This window comes from Lactuca virosa, chromosome 2 (assembly GCF_052849685.1).
Source record: "Lactuca virosa cultivar CGN04683 chromosome 2, Lactuca_virosa_CGN04683_v6, whole genome shotgun sequence".
Lineage (NCBI taxonomy): Eukaryota > Viridiplantae > Streptophyta > Magnoliopsida > Asterales > Asteraceae > Lactuca > Lactuca virosa.
Genome location: NC_136427.1, coordinates 28287835 through 28306609, shown reverse-complemented (window position 1 = coordinate 28306609; position 18775 = coordinate 28287835). Strand labels below are relative to the sequence as shown.

Genomic DNA, 18775 nt, shown 5'->3' with positions numbered 1-18775 from the left:
GAAGATCCTACAGAGTTGTAGCCTGGAAAGGCGTATGTGGGGTATGTGGTATTTTGGGGAACTCACTAAGCGTTTATGCTTACAGTTGTTGTGTGATGTGTTTCAGGTGCTAGCGAGGATCGCGGGAAGGCGCCGGCATGATCCGTACACACTTATGGAGTTTATGATATTGAGATTTTGGGACATGTTTTGTTATGTTACAGTGGATACATTATGTTTTTATGATTATCGTGTGAATGAAAGTATGTTTTTAAATGAAAAATTGTTTTGAAAATTTACGTTGTTACAGTTCTAATGACTCATGTAGAAAGAGGTGGAAAATTCACAATATAATCATAAATAGTAAGATCAAAGATGGAAATATACCTGCCGCCGCATCTGGTGCTATCGTGACCTCCTCTGCCGTAAATTGGAAGGCACGTCCCTGAGTCCTTGAAGGCTCTACTCTACCCTGACCCGCGAAAGTAGTCCTCAATGTAACAAGCTCTGGACAGTTGGCCTTGACGTGACCAACCTGATGGCACTGATAACAAATCCTTACATCCTGAACTAGGGCCAACTGGCGACAATCCCTCGCATAGTGCCCCTCCTTTCCGCACTTGAGGCACGCACCACCAGACTTACAAACTTGGGTATGACCTGTGACAACCGTCAAATTTCGGTCAAGTCAAAGTCAAACAAAGTCAACAAGTCAAACCGGTCAACTCCAATAACCCTTGTATGTTAGGGTTTACGTTATGTAATCACTGTACAATTCGCTATTTTAATGAGAAAACATCATTTCGAAAATTCATGTGTTTGATTTTCCTTAGCCTTAACAGTGCTAAACAACGAACCAAAGCGATAAAACACTATTGCACAATCATCGGGATTGTGTAGGACACTAAATCATGGCTTAACGGGGTTTACGGACCTTGCGTTTCAAAGCCAAACACTCAAAAAGGTCTCAAAAGAACTCTCTCTCAATCTCTTTCACTCAATCTCTCTCTATTAGAAATCTCTCCCAAATCTCTCTCAAAAGTTCCTTTAACTTTTTGTCATCATTCGGGTCATCACGACCCTTAACCGGGTCAAAAACCACTTGAAACGGGGTAAAAACGGGTAAAATAGCCTTAAGGACCCAAAACCGAAGCTTCAGGACCGAAGCCTCGCATCCGAAGTGCTCAGGACCGAAGCCTCGGACCGAAGCCTCAGGACCGAAGCCTCGGACCGAAGCCTCAGGACCGAAGCCTCAGGTCCGAAGCCTCAGGTCCGAACCTCGGCCCAGGACCGAGCAACTTCGCAGATTCAGCTTTTTCTCCCGGTTTTCGACTACAACTTCGTTTTAACTCCGTTTTTCATTATTTTAACGTGGGATTTTCACCCAAAACTTTATTTTATAAACTAAGGCCCCAAAATATATAAATCTCCAGGGTTTTTATAAAATATATTAAAATAATTAGCGGTTGAACTAATTATTGAGGGAATATTTGTTTTTCCTTAATTTATGGCAAAAGCAAACCACCACCACCTCACTCTATGATTAGCCACTCTTTCCCACTACCCCTTGTCTCCTTAGTGGACCTTTACACCCAATTTCCAGCTCTTCCCACGTTCTAAGAGCTGGAGGATTGATCCTCTCTCCTCATTCTCCATAAAATTCTTTCATTCTACACTTAGCAACCAAGAACACTCTCCAAAATTCTCTCATCTTTTCTCTCAACTTCAAGAACTTCAAGGCTATCTCCAGGGATTTCTCTCTTCAATTAGTAAGTATCTTCATCATTCACATAATTATTAAACTCCATTCTACTCAAAACATTGATATCTTACACAAGTTCCATCTTATTCGGTGTTAGATTCTCGAATCATCAAGACATCTTCTTAGTGTTCTTGGGTTGAACACTTCCTCTCTCTCACTTTCATCTACTGAAACCACATAAGGTGAGTTCATACCCCTACATTTACATGTTTTCTTAAGTTTTTAAGGGGGGAATACAAGCAAACTCATCAAGAACACAATTAAACTTTTTCTAACAGATTACATCAGAAAAGATAGACTTCAATCACGGACTGTTTTGGTCAACTTAAATAATTTAGTTTTCAAAACTGTTCCAGGTGCAAGTAGTTCAAACTCTTAGCTTTAAAATGGCTACTTGAACATCCCCATATGATGTTTCTACAATTTATGGTGATTTTTACAAAACTGTCTACCATTTCAGAGGCAAACCCGGACCAGTCTGTGATTATGGACATTTTCACCTCTGTTAGAGATGACTAAAAATCTTGATAAAATTTACAAACAAACTAGACTCATATTCCAAACTCTCAAAATTTGCGGATTTGGATTTGGAGCTTTGATGATTTTTCTATAAATTTTCTAAAAACAGTAACAGAAACTGTTTTCAACAAAAAGTTGCTGTCAATTTCATTTCACCTTGTAACATGTTGAGCAAGGTGTATATCTTTATATGATTATATGTTATTGCAATATATGTCATTTTATCTTAATATATGGACACACATCAGTTTACAAATGGATTTGGACATATTGAATATAAAGAATAACAAGTGATTATAATCAAAGTATAACGATACATTCAAACATTTAATAAACTATTTTAAATATAGTTTGCATACATTACTACGTACTACCCTTGGTTGATAAACTATAATAGGTATAGTTTATGATACATTACATAACACATACATTTAAAAATGGTACATTTATACAAAGGATATTTTCATTAAGCAAGGTACGGCCATACGGTACCAAGTTTTAATAACACGTATTTCCGTTAACGATACATTCAAACATTTAATAAACTATTTTAAATATAGTTTGCATACATTACTACGTACTACCCTTGGTTGATAAACTATAATAGGTATAGTTTATGATACATTACATAGCACATACATTGAAAAAGGGTACATTTATACAAAGGATATTTTCATTAAGCAAGGTACGGCCATACGGTACCAAGTTTTCATAACACGTAATTCCGTTAATTACTTTGTGAGACATTTACTTCAAATTACCATTAAGTCCTGTATTGTAACCAGAGTCTCCTTGAGGGAGAGCGTGATACTTGTGTATAGATCTATATTGGGTTTGACAAACCCACACCTAAGCTGCATGCAACAGCTAGACCGGCAGGTCTGGGGTGACAAATGTCATAACATTTCCGACGCCTGAAGAACGTCGTTTCAGGCCAACTAGGTCATAGCATGGTTATAATAACTCACATAAAGTATTAATAAACATTGGAATTTACGGGAACTTCATTAAAATTTAACGAGTTTATGTCGATTTAAACTTGCATTGTTTTACTATAAATATGACAAATTACTTGTACATTTCGGTCTTTGGGTTTTAAGACTACATTTACACATTAAGGAAAATATTGGATTTTCTAACACAAATACTACTTTCACAAACGAAAGGCTTTTAATAATACCAAACAAAAGCTTATGAACTCACCAACCTTTGTGTTGACACTTTTTCAAACAACTTGTATTCTCAGGAAATCATCAAACAGGTAATCAAGTGCTTTTGAGGATGGGACGCTAAGGCGTCTACTATTTCATATTTTGTCAATATATTGTAATTGATTCGTAAACATGTAATTCATACAATGATGTAACTTTTTTCAATTATATATATGTTGGTTGTATTTTCTTGAATTACTATTACAATTGTTGTTATGATACTATACATGAAGTCCTCCACCCCCGGACGTTTCCGCCATCCTTGGTTTGGGGGTGTGACAGATTGGTATCAGAGCACAGTTTATAGTGAATTAAGTATATCAAACCACATAAGATATATAAACTATAAACACAATTGGGACTAATAGTCTCTGATTTGTGCATTTTTCAAATAAATATACTTTTAGAAAATAAATGATTTTTTATTAAAAGTATAAATACATGCATACATGCTCATATGGTGTCATAACTAGAAGAACATAAAATAAAAGAAGAGGAGTTGTACATTATGGGTATGCCTTGGTATATGTAAATCAAGTCTGGGAAGGATATAGCCTGATCAACTATATCTGTCCGAGGAGTGACTTGCATATACTGGGGGATAGTCATAATGGGCAACAAATCTATCAACCTAACTACACCCTACAGAGAATACTTTAAGAATCGAATCTAAACAGCTAAAAATACTATAGGAGTATTTGGTGATACTATAACCAACTTATGTGAAAACTAAAGACCTCTATTAGTAGGCCTATGATAACTAAGTGCATACGCCAAGGTTATACATAATTAAAGATATTATAGACTCAGAATCTATGACTATTGCTCTACTTCCTGTTCCTTGTTTGGTTGTGGACTTAGAGTAGAGTCATTTATTCGAAAGTCTATTCTATCTCAAATTATATATAACTGATATGCACTACGTGATTATAGACGTAACTAATAAGGATCACCCCTATAAGTAATTATAGGATTAGGCGTCTATTAATTATCTCTTCTACCCCTATTCTCGCAGGAGCAACATGATGTGTAAATTTTAACACCCGTACAAAACCTACTTCTACCCACTACCATAACTCCATCTCCAAGACGTTAACAGAAACACCAAGAACAGTTCACTAAAGTGCGAAAATATACATGTGTATATAAATGGTAAGGATATTTACTAAAAGGTTTATCAATGAAATAGGCATGCATTTTATTTCATTGAATCTCACTACTTGGTATTACAAACAATTTACAACTGGTAACTCTAAGATTCTTTAGGTGTACCTCGAAGTTATGTGTAATTAAGGAATGATTGACCTAGAAATGGTGAGTCCACCTTAGGACCTGTTCCTTGTTTGGTTGTGGACTTAGGGTAGACCCATTAGGATCAACAGTCTAATAAAATTTTAATTACACATAACTGGGGGCATGTCAAGAGAATCTTAGGAGTGGATCAGACATGGAACAAATCACAAGATTATAATCAAGTTATTCCTACTAAATTCATAAGTCTATTTATATAGACCTCTGGTATAGAGTCGTCGGCGTAGTCGTGTCGGCAATCTAAAATATGGCTAAATACATAATACAAACTATAATACCCAAATTATACAAAATTTTATGCATTAAAAATCAATAGACAAATACATAAAATGAAACTAAAAAAAAGAGTATCAAACTATCAAGAGAAAAACACATACAATGTAGATTAAAATCCACTAATGATAACAAAATGGCTAAGGATTGTTAAGTCCTCTCTTCTTATAAATAGCTTTGAAGCAAGCTTGCCTAAGCTTCTTTGTTCTTTCTGTCAATTCCATACCTGGCAATTTCTCCATCATCTTCTTGTGCCCTTCTAACGTCTCTATCTCCTCGTTTAATCCCAACTCCTAATTTTTTTAAAGGTAGATACAATATATTTTTCATGTGAGTTCACAAAATTTACAATGAGTTAAGTTTATATAAATATAAATCAGGAGATCGTAGTAAATCAATTGATTTGATGTGGCATATGCCTAGGACCTATGTTTAGTTATAAAGAAGCTAACGATTAAAATTTTAGAAAATACCAAAACTACTTTGGTTACCAAGTGCATGAGTAATGTATAGAAGGTTATTATCATAATTTACCTTGGCATTTTCAATGAGGGATTGAAGGCTCTTAAGTTTTCTATGAGGCCATCTGTTTATGTTTAACTCTCTGCATCTTTTCTTCAACACTGTTAAACTTATCCCTAGTTCCTTTGCTGCCATGATTATCGGCATCTCAAAGTACTTCTCTATCTCTTCAAACTCCAATGGTCTCAATCTCTTTGTTACCTTCCGGCCACCGTGATCAGTGGTGACAGCACTAGCACTACATGTAGCCTCACCACCGGATTTATAGTCTTCACTGAAACTAACCAATGGTAAATTACCATCCTCCCAACAATCCCATAAGCTTATATCTTCAAGGGGATCAAGATCGTGAAACTCATTTCTAGAAATGATGTTTTGATCCTTGTTAAGTACTGTGGAAACGTTCTGATCGAGCCCTTCATGCAATTTTTCCGACAACTCGTAATCATGATGGTTGAGCATGTCACCACTGCAAAAATCCAAAAAAAAAAAAAAAAAAAAAAGCTCAAGATAATCAAATCCAACACGATGAAATACTCTTTTTGATCACTACAAATCTAAACCATGTTTTGATCAATGTCGACAAAATCACTTTTCTGTGCGTAAGATGGTGTAATGAGTGACGTTTATATATACCTGAAAAGATCTTGATGATCAAAGTACTGAAACCAATCGAGGTCATCTATGGGGTTTTGATGATCTGCAGGTGGATCCATTTGTGAGGGAGAAGTTAAAAGTCGCGGTAAGAATGTGATGATTTATATAATTAAAGTGGGAGAAGTAATTAATAAGCAAATTGTTGGGAATGCAACAAAACAAGTTAAGCACTTCTGAAAAATTGATAAATGATTTCGGTAACACTCGCAGAATATAAACTAGTGAAAATTACAAATGAAATGGAATATATATAGTCTATGATGTTATGGTTATTGTGTATCTAACAAATGAAGAGAAAATGAATATATATATATTCTTTGAGCCGTAACCTTCTTCTTCAATTCACACACATATACGGATATGTTGCTGCAAATTATGACTTGTGTGCCTCATGCATTTAATGCATCACATGCCTACTGCATATTCTTGACTTTGAAGCTACGTTCCAGTTTCCAATTTCCCCAGTAGCACAGTTTTCATTAGAAAGTACTCCAAGTCTTCACACATGAACCAGTTAGAAAGTACTCCAAGTCTTCACACATGCAAATTATGACTTGTGTGTCGCTATAGGTATGTCGTTGGCTATTGTTAAAAACCTATAGCGACAACAAGTCATCGTAATAGATTAAACCTGTGGTGACGACAAGTCGTCGCTATAGGTAACTAATAAAACTTTATTTTTTTTTTACCCAAAAAATATGATTGACAAAATCTATCCGACGAGACCCTCGTAATACCACTCGACGAAATCGAAGTTAACAAAAATCTCCACTTCGTGGAGGAACCAATCAAAATCATGGATCGGGAAATCAAACGAACGAAACAAAGTCGTATTCCCATCGTGAAGGTCCGTTGGAACGCTAAACGAGGGCCTGAGTTCACCTGGGAACGCGAAGATCAAATGAAACAAAAATACCCACATCTTTTCCCAAACTCTTGATGTCCCAGTCAAATGCAAATTTCGGGACGAAATTCCTTCTAACGGGGGGATGATGTGACAACCGTCAAATTTCGGTCAAGTCAAAGTCAAACAAAGTCAACAAGTCAAACCGGTCAACTCCAATAACCCTTGTATGTTAGGGTTTACGTTATGTAATCACTGTACAATTCGCTATTTTAATGAGAAAACATCATTTCGAAAATTCATGTGTTTGATTTTCCTTAGCCTTAACAGTGCTAAACAACGAACCAAAGCGATAAAACACTATTGCACAATCATCGGGATTGTGTAGGACACTAAATCATGGCTTAACGGGGTTTACGGACCTTGCGTTTCAAAGCCAAACACTCAAAAAGGTCTCAAAAGAACTCTCTCTCAATCTCTTTCACTCAATCTCTCTCTATTAGAAATCTCTCCCAAATCTCTCTCAAAAGTTCCTTTAACTTTTTGTAATCATTCGGGTCATCACGACCCTTAACCGGGTCAAAAACCACTTGAAACGGGGTAAAAACGGGTAAAATAGCCTTAAGGACCCAAAACCGAAGCTTCAGGACCGAAGCCTCGCATCCGAAGTGCTCAGGACCGAAGCCTCGGACCGAAGCCTCAGGACCGAAGCCTCAGGTCCGAAGCCTCAGGTCCGAACCTCGGCCCAGGACCGAGCAACTTCGCAGATTCAGCTTTTTCTCCCGGTTTTCGACTACGACTTCGTTTTAACTCCGTTTTTCATTATTTTAACATGGGATTTTCACTCAAAACTTTATTTTATAAACTAAGGCCCCAAAATATATAAATCTCCAGGGTTTTTATAAAATATATTAAAATAATTAGTGGTTGAACTAATTATTGAGGGAATATTTGCTTTTCCTTAATTTATGGCAAAAGCAAACCACCACCACCTCACTCTATGATTAGCCACTCTTTCCCACTACCCCTTGTCTCCTTAGTGGACCTTTACACCCAATTTCCAGCTCTTCCCACGTTCTAAGAGCTGGAGGATTGATCCTCTCTCCTCATTCTCCATAAAATTCTTTCATTCTACACTTAGCAACCAAGAACACTCTCCAAAATTCTCTCATCTTTTCTCTCAACTTCAAGAACTTCAAGGCTTTCTCCAGGGATTTCTTTCTTCAATTAGTAAGTATCTTCATCATTCACATAATTATTAAACTCCATTCTACTCAAAACATTGATATCTTACACAAGTTCCATCTTATTCGGTGTTAGATTCTCGAATCATCAAGACATCTTCTTAGTGTTCTTGGGTTGAACACTTCCTCTCTCTCACTTTCATCTACTGAAACCACATAAGGTGAGTTCATACCCCTACATTTACATGTTTTCTTAAGTTTTTAAGGGGGGAATACAAGCAAAATCATCAAGAACACAATTAAACTTTTTCTAACAGATTACATCAGAAAAGATAGACTTCAATCACGGACTGTTTTGGTCAACTTAAATAATTTAGTTTTCAAAATTGTTCCAGGTGAAAGTAGTTCAAACTCTTAGCTTTAAAATGGCTACTTGAACATCCCCATATGATGTTTCTACAATTTATGGTGATTTTTACAAAACTGCCTACCATTTCAGAGGCAAACCCGGACCAGTCTGTGATTATGGACATTTTCACCTCTGTTAGAGATCACTAAAAATCTTGATAAAATTTACAAACAAACTAGACTCATATTCCAAACTCTCAAAATTTACGGATTTGGATTTGGAGCTTTGATGATTTTTCTATAAATTTTCTAAAAACAGTAACAGAAACTGTTTTCAACAAAAAGTTGCTGTCAATTTCATTTCACCTTGTAATATGTTGAGCAAGGTGTATATCTTTATATGATTATATGTTATTGCAATATATGTCATTTTATCTTAATATATGGACACACATCAGTTTACAAATGGATTTGGACATATTGAATATAAAGAATAACAAGTGATTATAATCAAAGTATAACGATACATTCAAACATTTAATAAACTATTTTAAATATAGTTTGCATACATTACTACATACTACCCTTGGTTGATAAACTATAATAGGTATAGTTTATGATACATTACATAACACATACATTTAAAAATGGTACATTTATACAAATGATATTTTCATTAAGCAAGGTACGGCCATACGGTACCAAGTTTTAATAACACGTATTTCCGTTAACGATACATTCAAACATTTAATAAACTATTTTAAATATAGTTTGCATACATTACTACGTACTACCCTTGGTTGATAAACTATAATAGGTATAGTTTATGATACATTACATAGCACATACATTGAAAAAGGGTACATTTATACAAAGGATATTTTCATTAAGCAAGGTACGGCCATACGGTACCTTGTTTTCATAACACGTAATTCCGTTAATTACTTTGTGAGACATTTACTTCAAATTACCATTAAGTCCTGTATTGTAACCAGAGTCTCCTTGAGGGAGAGCGTGATACTTGTGTATAGATCTATATTGGGTTTGACAAACCCACACCTAAGCTGCATGCAACAGCTAGACCGGCAGGTCTGGGGTGACAAATGTCATAACATTTCCGACGCCTGAAGAACGTCGTTTCAGGCCAACTAGGTCATAGCATGGTTATAATAACTCACATAAAGTATTAATAAACATTGGAATTTACGGGAACTTCATTAAAATTTAACGAGTTTATGTCGATTTAAACTTGCATTGTTTTACTATAAATATGACAAATTACTTGTACATTTCGGTCTTTGGGTTTTAAGACTACATTTACACATTAAGGAAAATATTGGATTTTCTAACACAAATACTACTTTCACAAACGAAAGGCTTTTAATAATACCAAACAAAAGCTTATGAACTCACCAACCTTTGTGTTGACACTTTTTCAAACAACTTGTATTCTCAGGAAATCATCAAACAGGTAATCAAGTGCTTTTGAGGATGGGACGCTAAGACGTCTACTATTTCATATTTTGTCAATATATTGTAATTGATTCGTAAACATGTAATTCATACAATGATGTAACTTTTTTCAATTATATATATGTTGGTTGTATTTGCTTGAATTACTATTACAATTGTTGTTATGATACTATACATGAAGTCCTCCACCCCCGGACGTTTCCGCCATCCTTGGTTTGGGGGTGTGACATGACCCTTCCTGTACTTCTCACAAGTGCAGCCGCTCTGACCTCCAACCCTAGAATCAGCAGTCTTGGACCGCTTTGGCACCTACTGTGACTGCACTGAGGCCTGCCTCTGCTCTCACAACTGTAACTCAATCTCCAGCTCACGCCGCCTAGCGGCCTCATGTAAATCCAGCAACGTATCACATCGATGTGTAGCAACGAACTGTCTAATGTCAGTCTTGAGCATGCTCAGATATCGTGTCATCTGAGCGTGCTTGGAAGCAAACTCTATGCAAAATATCACCCTCTCAGTGAACATACAGGTGATCTCCATCACCGACTCCGTGTCCTGTTTCAACTCCAAGAACTCCTCAACTAGCCGCTCACGCTCGACCCGTGGAATATAGCAGGAGCGGAACATCTCCCTAAACTGATCCCAAGAAACTGTTGCTCTCCGCTTATCCGAATAAGACCCTATCATCAATCTCCGCCAGTCCTTCACCCCGGACCTCAACATGTTCAGGGCACACCTGACCTTCTAGTCAGTCGGGCAGGAACATGTGAAAAAGTATCCCTCAATGTCCGAAAGCCACCTCATGGTTATGATAGGGTCCTGAATCCCATCGAAAGTCAGGGGCTTTGTGTTGTCGAAGTCCCGGTACTGGAAGCCCCGACCGGCTCCTCCCCCTGCCGGTGTTACAACCGTTGTAGCTGCTGCGGCAGCCGTCTCAGCTAGGGGTGCGTATATGTCATCAAAATACTCCAGCATAGCGGTCTTTATAGACCCAAATAGCTCCGGAATCTGAATCCAGACAATCTCGACCACCTCCTCACGGATGATCTCCCTGACTCGATCCTTTGTCAATGCTGGTCCATCCTGACTGATGACCTCGGGTGCTGCTGAGGCACCCTGATCGTCTTGTCCTGATCCTGATCCGGATCCTGTCACGAAACGCCTCGTAACCACGATACTAAAAATATAACAGGAAGATAACAGACAATCCGCACAAACGACGGGGAACCTAACCGCAACCACACCCTAAGGGTTGTGACTTCCTTGCTACGCGTATGGGTCCTGTGCTTTTAGTAGTACGGGCCTATACTACCTACCACAGCTACCCATATTATTCTCAAGTATCATCACAACACCCTAAAAATATATATAAACATAGCGAGCGCTCAATCCTCACTCCTATAGGAATGCTAAATATCTCCTGACTGGCCTCCCGGCCTAACACAACCCACCCATGAAACTTCCACCAACCCTGCAACACTAGTGTATGCTACCCATACGTAATGTTGGACCCTATAGACTTTCGAATATCCAATCCTACCCTAAGCCCCCAATCAGACAAAAACAGAACATAAGGCCAAACCAAACATTCTCAGCTATAAGATCGTAATTATGTATAACCGTGATGCATACACTAATCAACTACAGTAATGATGTCGATCTCATATAAAGAAAACCCTAGGCTAGCAGGTATCATGTAATCAGGCAATTCTATCATGCAATTCCTAAAGAGCCCTAGCCTAGTACTATCATGTTGTTCTAACATATCACAATATGAAATAACTGTATGGTATTTTTGTTGGATTAGATGTCTAATCCCATAACTATTATTGGGTTGTACTTGACCCGAGAGTAGCATGGTCCATTTGGGTTGCATATCATCAGGACAATTTGTTAGGATAGACTCTTGACAGAAGGTTATGTATGATTTATAAATATATTATAAATTCTAATATATTAATATGAAATCATATGTTTTAATTAGTATTGATCAAGAATTAATTTGGAATTAATTTAGTGATCAAAAGAGACTAATTAAATCTATGGGGACTAATTATGGTAATTAGTTATATTTATATGTGTTGGGCTTATGATCCATGTTGGACCAAGTTTATGTATGGATACATAAAGAGTTGGGCCACATGAACCATGGATCATAAGCCCATGGGTATGGGTTTGGGTTAACCCATGACCTTTGGAATTCCACATATAAATATGTTACTTCATAGGAAAAATCGATAACTATTGTATTCTTGGAGGATATGGACGGTTTTGGTGTGTATGAATTCTCTCGCAAGTTTCATCTTTTGTCCATGATGTGTTGTGATTCCATTTGAGGCTTCCACACTATTCGGGCTAAGCTCTTAAGGCAAAATACATCAAGACATCAAGATACATAAAAGGTATGTTACTCTAACTAGTATCTTATTTGGTAGATGATAATTGCATGCTAGTTATAGGATCAATGCCTTGCAAACTGTTGGAACCTGAAAGTGAACCTCTAGCAATCCTAAGTTCATATTCCGAAGGCTATTGGTTCCGAAGAAGATGTGATCCGGAACCTGTCCGGAGCTGGAGAAAAGGAGAGTGAAGTATTTTGAAGAGGAACACATTCCGGATCTGATCCTGAGTCCGGAATGTATGCTGATCCGGACCAAACCTTCATCTCCGGAACATTACTTGTCCGAAATGAAGTCTCTATGTCTTTTGTGCATTTATTACTTTTGTCTTGTATTGTGATGTAACGTTTCATAGGACTTAGTTTAAAGTTGATTTAGGACAATCAGAATGTCAGACTTGTATCTTTTGTCCGACCCAATGTAAACTCTCGGTTAATTCACTCTAACATTCTCTCCTATATATATGAGCATTCAATACAAGTCAACCACGGATCTTTCTCTTACTTTTTGCATTTTACTCTTATCACATTAAAAACATTCTTCTTGTTCTTCATTACTTGACTTTACCTTGATCATTATCTTCATGTTCTTAATTAATGTCTTGATCATTTGTTGAACTGATTATCTAAGACTTGACTGGTCTTTCCAGTCTCGACTTGAATATTCATTATCAAGATTTCATTGATCTCAAGCATTCACTCAAGGTTTGAGTTCTCAAACCTTGTCCCTGCGCATAGATCTTGTTCTCTTAATTGGTATCAGAGCTTGAGTGGTTGTCCTTTGAATCCATAAGATCAGATTATAGTTGGTTTGAATTTACCTTGGTACTTCAACCATTTATGTGTTAAGGATAAAAGTTCTTCTATATACCACTTAATCTTGAAGATATATTGACTTCAATGGCTACTTCAAATCCTCAACAAATGATTTCAATGCAAATCACAAATAGCATGGGTGGCCCTACATGTGCCCCATTGCTAGTTGTGGAAGAATATGATCATTGCAAAAGTTAGAATGGAAAGGTTTCTACTAGCCAAAGAGAAAGGTGAACAAATCTGGAGATCCGTCAAAGAAGGCCCTCATGTTCCAGTACGAACAGTTGTAAGAGATGCAGCTGCTCAACTCATGCGAGAGGATGAAGTTCGTCCAGCCCCTCTAACTGCTGATGATATTGAAAAGCTACATGCTGATCAGGTTGCCTTCTCGGAAATGGTGCTTGGTGTTCCTCCATCACTCTTTGAGCACATCAAGCTATGCAAATCAGCCAAAGAAATTTGGGACACTCTTTAGGATCTGATTGAAGGTTACGAAAAATGAAGGACAAATGCCTCACCTCGGTTGTCAATGACTTTGACACCTTCATTACTACTCCAAGTGAATCCGTAGCCTCAACCTCCAACCGATATCGAATCGTTGTCAACAACATGACTGCTCATGGGATTGTTTGAACTCCTCTCGAGTACAATCTCAAGTTCATTAACAGTCTTGGTAAAGGATGGGGAAAAGTAAAGTCCTGTCTTCAAAGCAATGGTTCCTTAAAAAAATTGAAATTCTATCAACTTTTTGATGAGCTTCAAGGACATGAATCAAACGTTGCTCAAACCATAAGAGAACTTTCCGGAGGACCACTTGCTCTAGTCAGTTCTTTTGAATCAACCATTCCGAACCCACCTGCTCCGGAACCTTACAAACCCACTGTTCCTTTGACTCATTCATCCTTAAATTCTTTACCCACACACATCTATCCTGACGATGATTCCAACAAGAGTTTGCCTTACTCTCAATGAAATACAAACGTCCTTTCAATCCCTCTTACAAACCATACCAAAACAGATTCAGCGCTCCTCACCAAAACCATCCTCAACCATATTCTGCTCCGGAACCAAAACACACCTCCGAAAATCCTCCTACATACAAGCCTAACCTCACTAAACCAAACTCAGCTCCAAAATCTTCTCAAAATTCCAACTCAGAAAAACCAAAGTTCTTGTGTCATAAATGTGGTCATGCAAACCATTTTGCCAAAGATTGTCTAGCTGATGCTCTACAAAAACCAAAAGTCAAAGACTCAGCTTATTATATCCTAAAAGCACAAGAAATGGCTGAAAGTGAGAAGGCATTTGTCACTACAGTTTCAAGAGATGTTGAAGGATATTGGTCATCCGGAGATGATGAAGATTTGGTGTCTGGAAGAAATATGTGTTTGATGGCAAGACAAACGGTCGAATGTTATGAAGGTTATTGGTCTTCTGGGTCCGAAGATGAAGATGATGTTGCTGAACCTCACTACTGCTACATGGCCACTAAATATCCACCAGGTCGAAGCATTGTTCAGCAGGTAAAATCTATGATCTCTGATAATAATTTTGATTTGACTTTATGTGAACCTTATCTGACCCATATCCAAACAGATATGAACACCATCTATAAAGCTTATGAGTCTGCCATAGAAGCCAGTGAGAAGAAAGATTGTGAACTAAGTCGTCTTAGATTACGTTTTGAGGATAAGAAATTGAAAATCGAGTCTCTAGAGCATGAACTTGTAATGTCAAAAGATGAATGTATCATTTTGAAAGATAAATGTGAAATCCCTTACTCTAAACGAAATATTTTGATTTCTGATAACAAACATCTCAATGCCAAAATAGATGCCTTGCATAACTCTGTAGATATGCTTGAAGCTGACATTCGGATGACTCATAATTTTTGTCATCCATGGTCCAAAGCTCCTGGTCTCGGAAGCGAGTTTCCGAAACCAATTGTTAGTCCCCTGAAGGAATTGCAAAATTTGACATTCATGGGAGAGGTTCTGAACATTAAACATTCGGACACCCCTGTTTCTCCATTGTCACCCCTTTCGGAGGCTAAAAGATCTTTTGAGTCCCTAATTCCTGAGTTCCAACCAATAGTTGTCAAATGTCCTGATTCCACGCCTCTTCCGCCTCTGATAAACCTAGACCTGAATCGGACCACGGAATATCATTATAGTCTTCCAAATTGTGTAGACTATGTTCCTAAATGCAATCATGTCAACAACTGTGTGATTAAGGAAATTATTCCGGAAACAACTGAAGTTAATGCCTCGAAATGTGTATAGGCATCTTTAGATGATAAAGTTGAAGTCTCAAGAAATGTGTCCTCTGAATCATGTGAATCGAACTCCGTAGTTCTTTCAAAGACCAAATTGGTTCCCATTACTCCTAAGTTTACAAATCCATCCAAAGGACAAACTTCTCGATCCTCTCCTCATCATAAGAGAAAACCAATGGTGAATAGAAAAGATGTTGTAGATCCCAAGGTAGAAGCTAGAAATGCTTACAAAAAGGAAATTAAGACTAGAAAAAATTCCAGGTTCCTTGCTAACTCTAAACCAAATTCATCCCGGAACAACACAAGCAAGTCCTTGTGTCAAAACCACAGTCAAAATTCGTTTGTTCCTACAAGAATCCTGAAAAGACCTTCCGAACCTTTTGTTCGTTCAGAATCTAAGGATGTCCTTAGCTCAATCTCACCTCAAGCTCATGTTAATGTCAATGTCAAACCCATCCGAAATACTTCGCCGGCACCTCGAAATGTTCCATCTGTCTTTATTGCAAAATCAGATGGCACAATTATTAAACCGAAAGTTTCAAAGAACAATGTGTCATCAAACAAATCCACAAGTTCAAAAACCACTGTTTCACAATCTTCAAACAAAAATCTTGTGTGGAAAATCAAAACATCTGTTAACAAAACAACTGTCTCGGAGATAACAAAAAGTGTCAATCCTTCGGATACCAAAGCTCTGAAGAAGTCAGCTCCAAACCCACAAGTAGTTGAATATGACTGCTGGATAGATGAAAAGACATTAGCATTCTGTCTGTTTCCAAAGAACTCAAGTAATCTCACCAAGAAACGCATAGTTGTTCCAAAGTCACAATCAAAGTCCAAAGTCCATGCCTACGTCCCAAAGTCTAACTCGGAGCCTAAAAGCTCCATTGCTCACTAATTTTGCAGGCACTTTGTGCTTCGGAGCAAGAAACAATATTGTATATTGATAGTGCGTGCTCCATGCACATGACGGGGCAGAAGGATTTTCTGCGAGATTTAAAGCTTTCCCCAAATGCTGGTTACGCGACGTATGGCAACAACTTTAATTCTCAAATTCGTGGTTATGGAACTCTCACCAATGGAAACTTCTCTATTTCACATGTTGCTTATGTACCTGACTTGAAACATAATTTGATAAGTGTTGCTCAGCGCACTGACTCAAGCCGACGTGTGGAATTTTGCAAAAAATATAGCTATGTGCTGACTGAAGACCGAAAAGAATGTTTGATAAAGTCTCTTCGCAACAAAAACATGTACCCACTTGACATCAATATGATCATTGGCAAACCGCAACTCTGCCTTCTCTCCAAAGCTGTTCCTGACGTCAGTTGAATATGGCACCGAAGGGTTGCACATCTGAACTTTCGGTACATGAATGATCTTGTATTAGGTGAAATGGTAAGAGGTTTACCTCTTCTCAAGTTCAAAAATGATCATTTATGTGCTGCATGTGAGTATGGTAAGCAATCCAAGAAGGGTCATCATGTTATCATAGAAAAGTCCATCTCGGATCCATTGGAACTTCTAAACATTGATCTCTATGGAACATCCATTGTAGAAAGTCTTCATCATAAGAAATACATTCTTGTGATTGTTGATGACTTTACAAGGTTCACCTGGGTCTTCTTCCTAAGGCTGAAATCCGAAACAGCCTCTAAACTCATCAATTTTATCAAAGGAATAGAAGTTCTTATCAAACTCCCGGTCAGAAAAATCCGAAGTGATAATGGTTTGGAATTTGTTAATTCCACCATTGAGAAGTTTCTCACAGAAAAAGGAATCGATCACAACTTCTCAGCTCCCTGCACTCCACAACAAAATGGTGTAGTTGAAAGACGTAATAGAATACTTGTTGAAGCCGCTCGATCAATGCTGAACTATGCAAACCTACCACTCTATCTTTGGGCTGAAGCTGTATCCACTGCTTGTTTCACTCAAAATCGAAGTATCATTAATCGACGTCTCAACATGACACCATACGAAGCAATGAATGGTCGAAAACTAACAATCTCGTTCCTACATGTCTTCGGATGCAGCTGCTTCATCAAAAACAACCGTGATCAGCTTACAAAGTTCCAACCTAAAGCTGATGAAGCTATCTTTCTTGGGTACTCTTCCAAATCCAAGGCTTACAGAGTTCTCAACCGAAGAACTCGTGTTCTGGAAGAAAGCTTTGATATTACCTTTGATGACAACTTTGTTCGGAATTCTGGACCCACTCACATCATGGAGTCTGATGCTCCTCCGCCAGGATGCCCGAACCGTCAAACCATTCTCGAGGTTGACTTTGAAACCCTCTTTGGTCCTTCCGAAACCGCTCTTGATTCCGAATCTCGATCAAGACCATCTCTGATTCCAATTCCTCCTTCGAAAGCCCCAGTTTCTCACAACCGCTCCGGTCCACTTCCGAGCCTACCTCCATTTGATTCTGAACCGTTTCAACCTTGTCAGGTTGAGGGCGAGAATAATGCAAATCCCTCTCTTGAATCAAATGTGGATGGCTTCCAAGATGCAGCTGCTGATTTCGATGACTCAAATCCTCTCAACATTGATGAAAACGAAAATTTCTTTGAGTTTCCTTCTGATGATGATGTCAACCTCTCCGGCTCAGAAGTTCAGGGGGAGCATCATCCCAATATTCAAATCATTCAGGGGGAGAAAATCAATTCTACTGTTGATGTAGGATCTTCGGCTGCACAAGAACTCCCTCGATTGCATGTTTGGACGAAGGATCATCCTCCGAACCAAGTGATAGGCAATCCGAATGTTAGTGTACAAACGCACTCAGCTACCAACATCCAAAATGAATGCCATTTTTCAGCATTCATATCCATGGTTGAACCCAAATCCATCAAGGAAGCATTAGAGCATGCTTATTGGATTACAGCCATGCAAGAAGAACTGGCAGAATTTGACCGAAATGAAGTCTGGACTCTCGTACCTCCTCCTCAACATCACCCTATTGTTGGTACAAGATGGGTATTTCACAACAAGCTAGACGATGCAGGATTTATCATCTGAAATAAGGCAAGATTGGTAGCTAAAGGTTTGACTCAAATTGAAGGTCTTGACTACGACGAGACTTTTGCTCCTGTTGCACGACTTGAAGCTATCAGAATCTTTCTTACTTATGCTGCCCACAAAGGCTTCAAAGTTTATCAAATGGATGTTAAGAGTGCTTTTCTTAATGGTGAACTTGACAC

General features: G+C 38.0%; 1 long non-coding RNA gene across 1 annotated transcript; it reads left to right on the top strand.

Annotated features, from left to right (window-relative positions):
• Positions 1 to 1852: 1852 nt before the first annotated feature.
• On the top strand, positions 1853 to 3633 carry LOC145156281 (uncharacterized). Its single transcript, XR_013736583.1, has 2 exons — positions 1853 to 1923; positions 3507 to 3633. It is a non-coding gene; the product is annotated as an uncharacterized LOC145156281 (long non-coding RNA).
• Positions 3634 to 18775: the final 15142 nt, after the last annotated feature.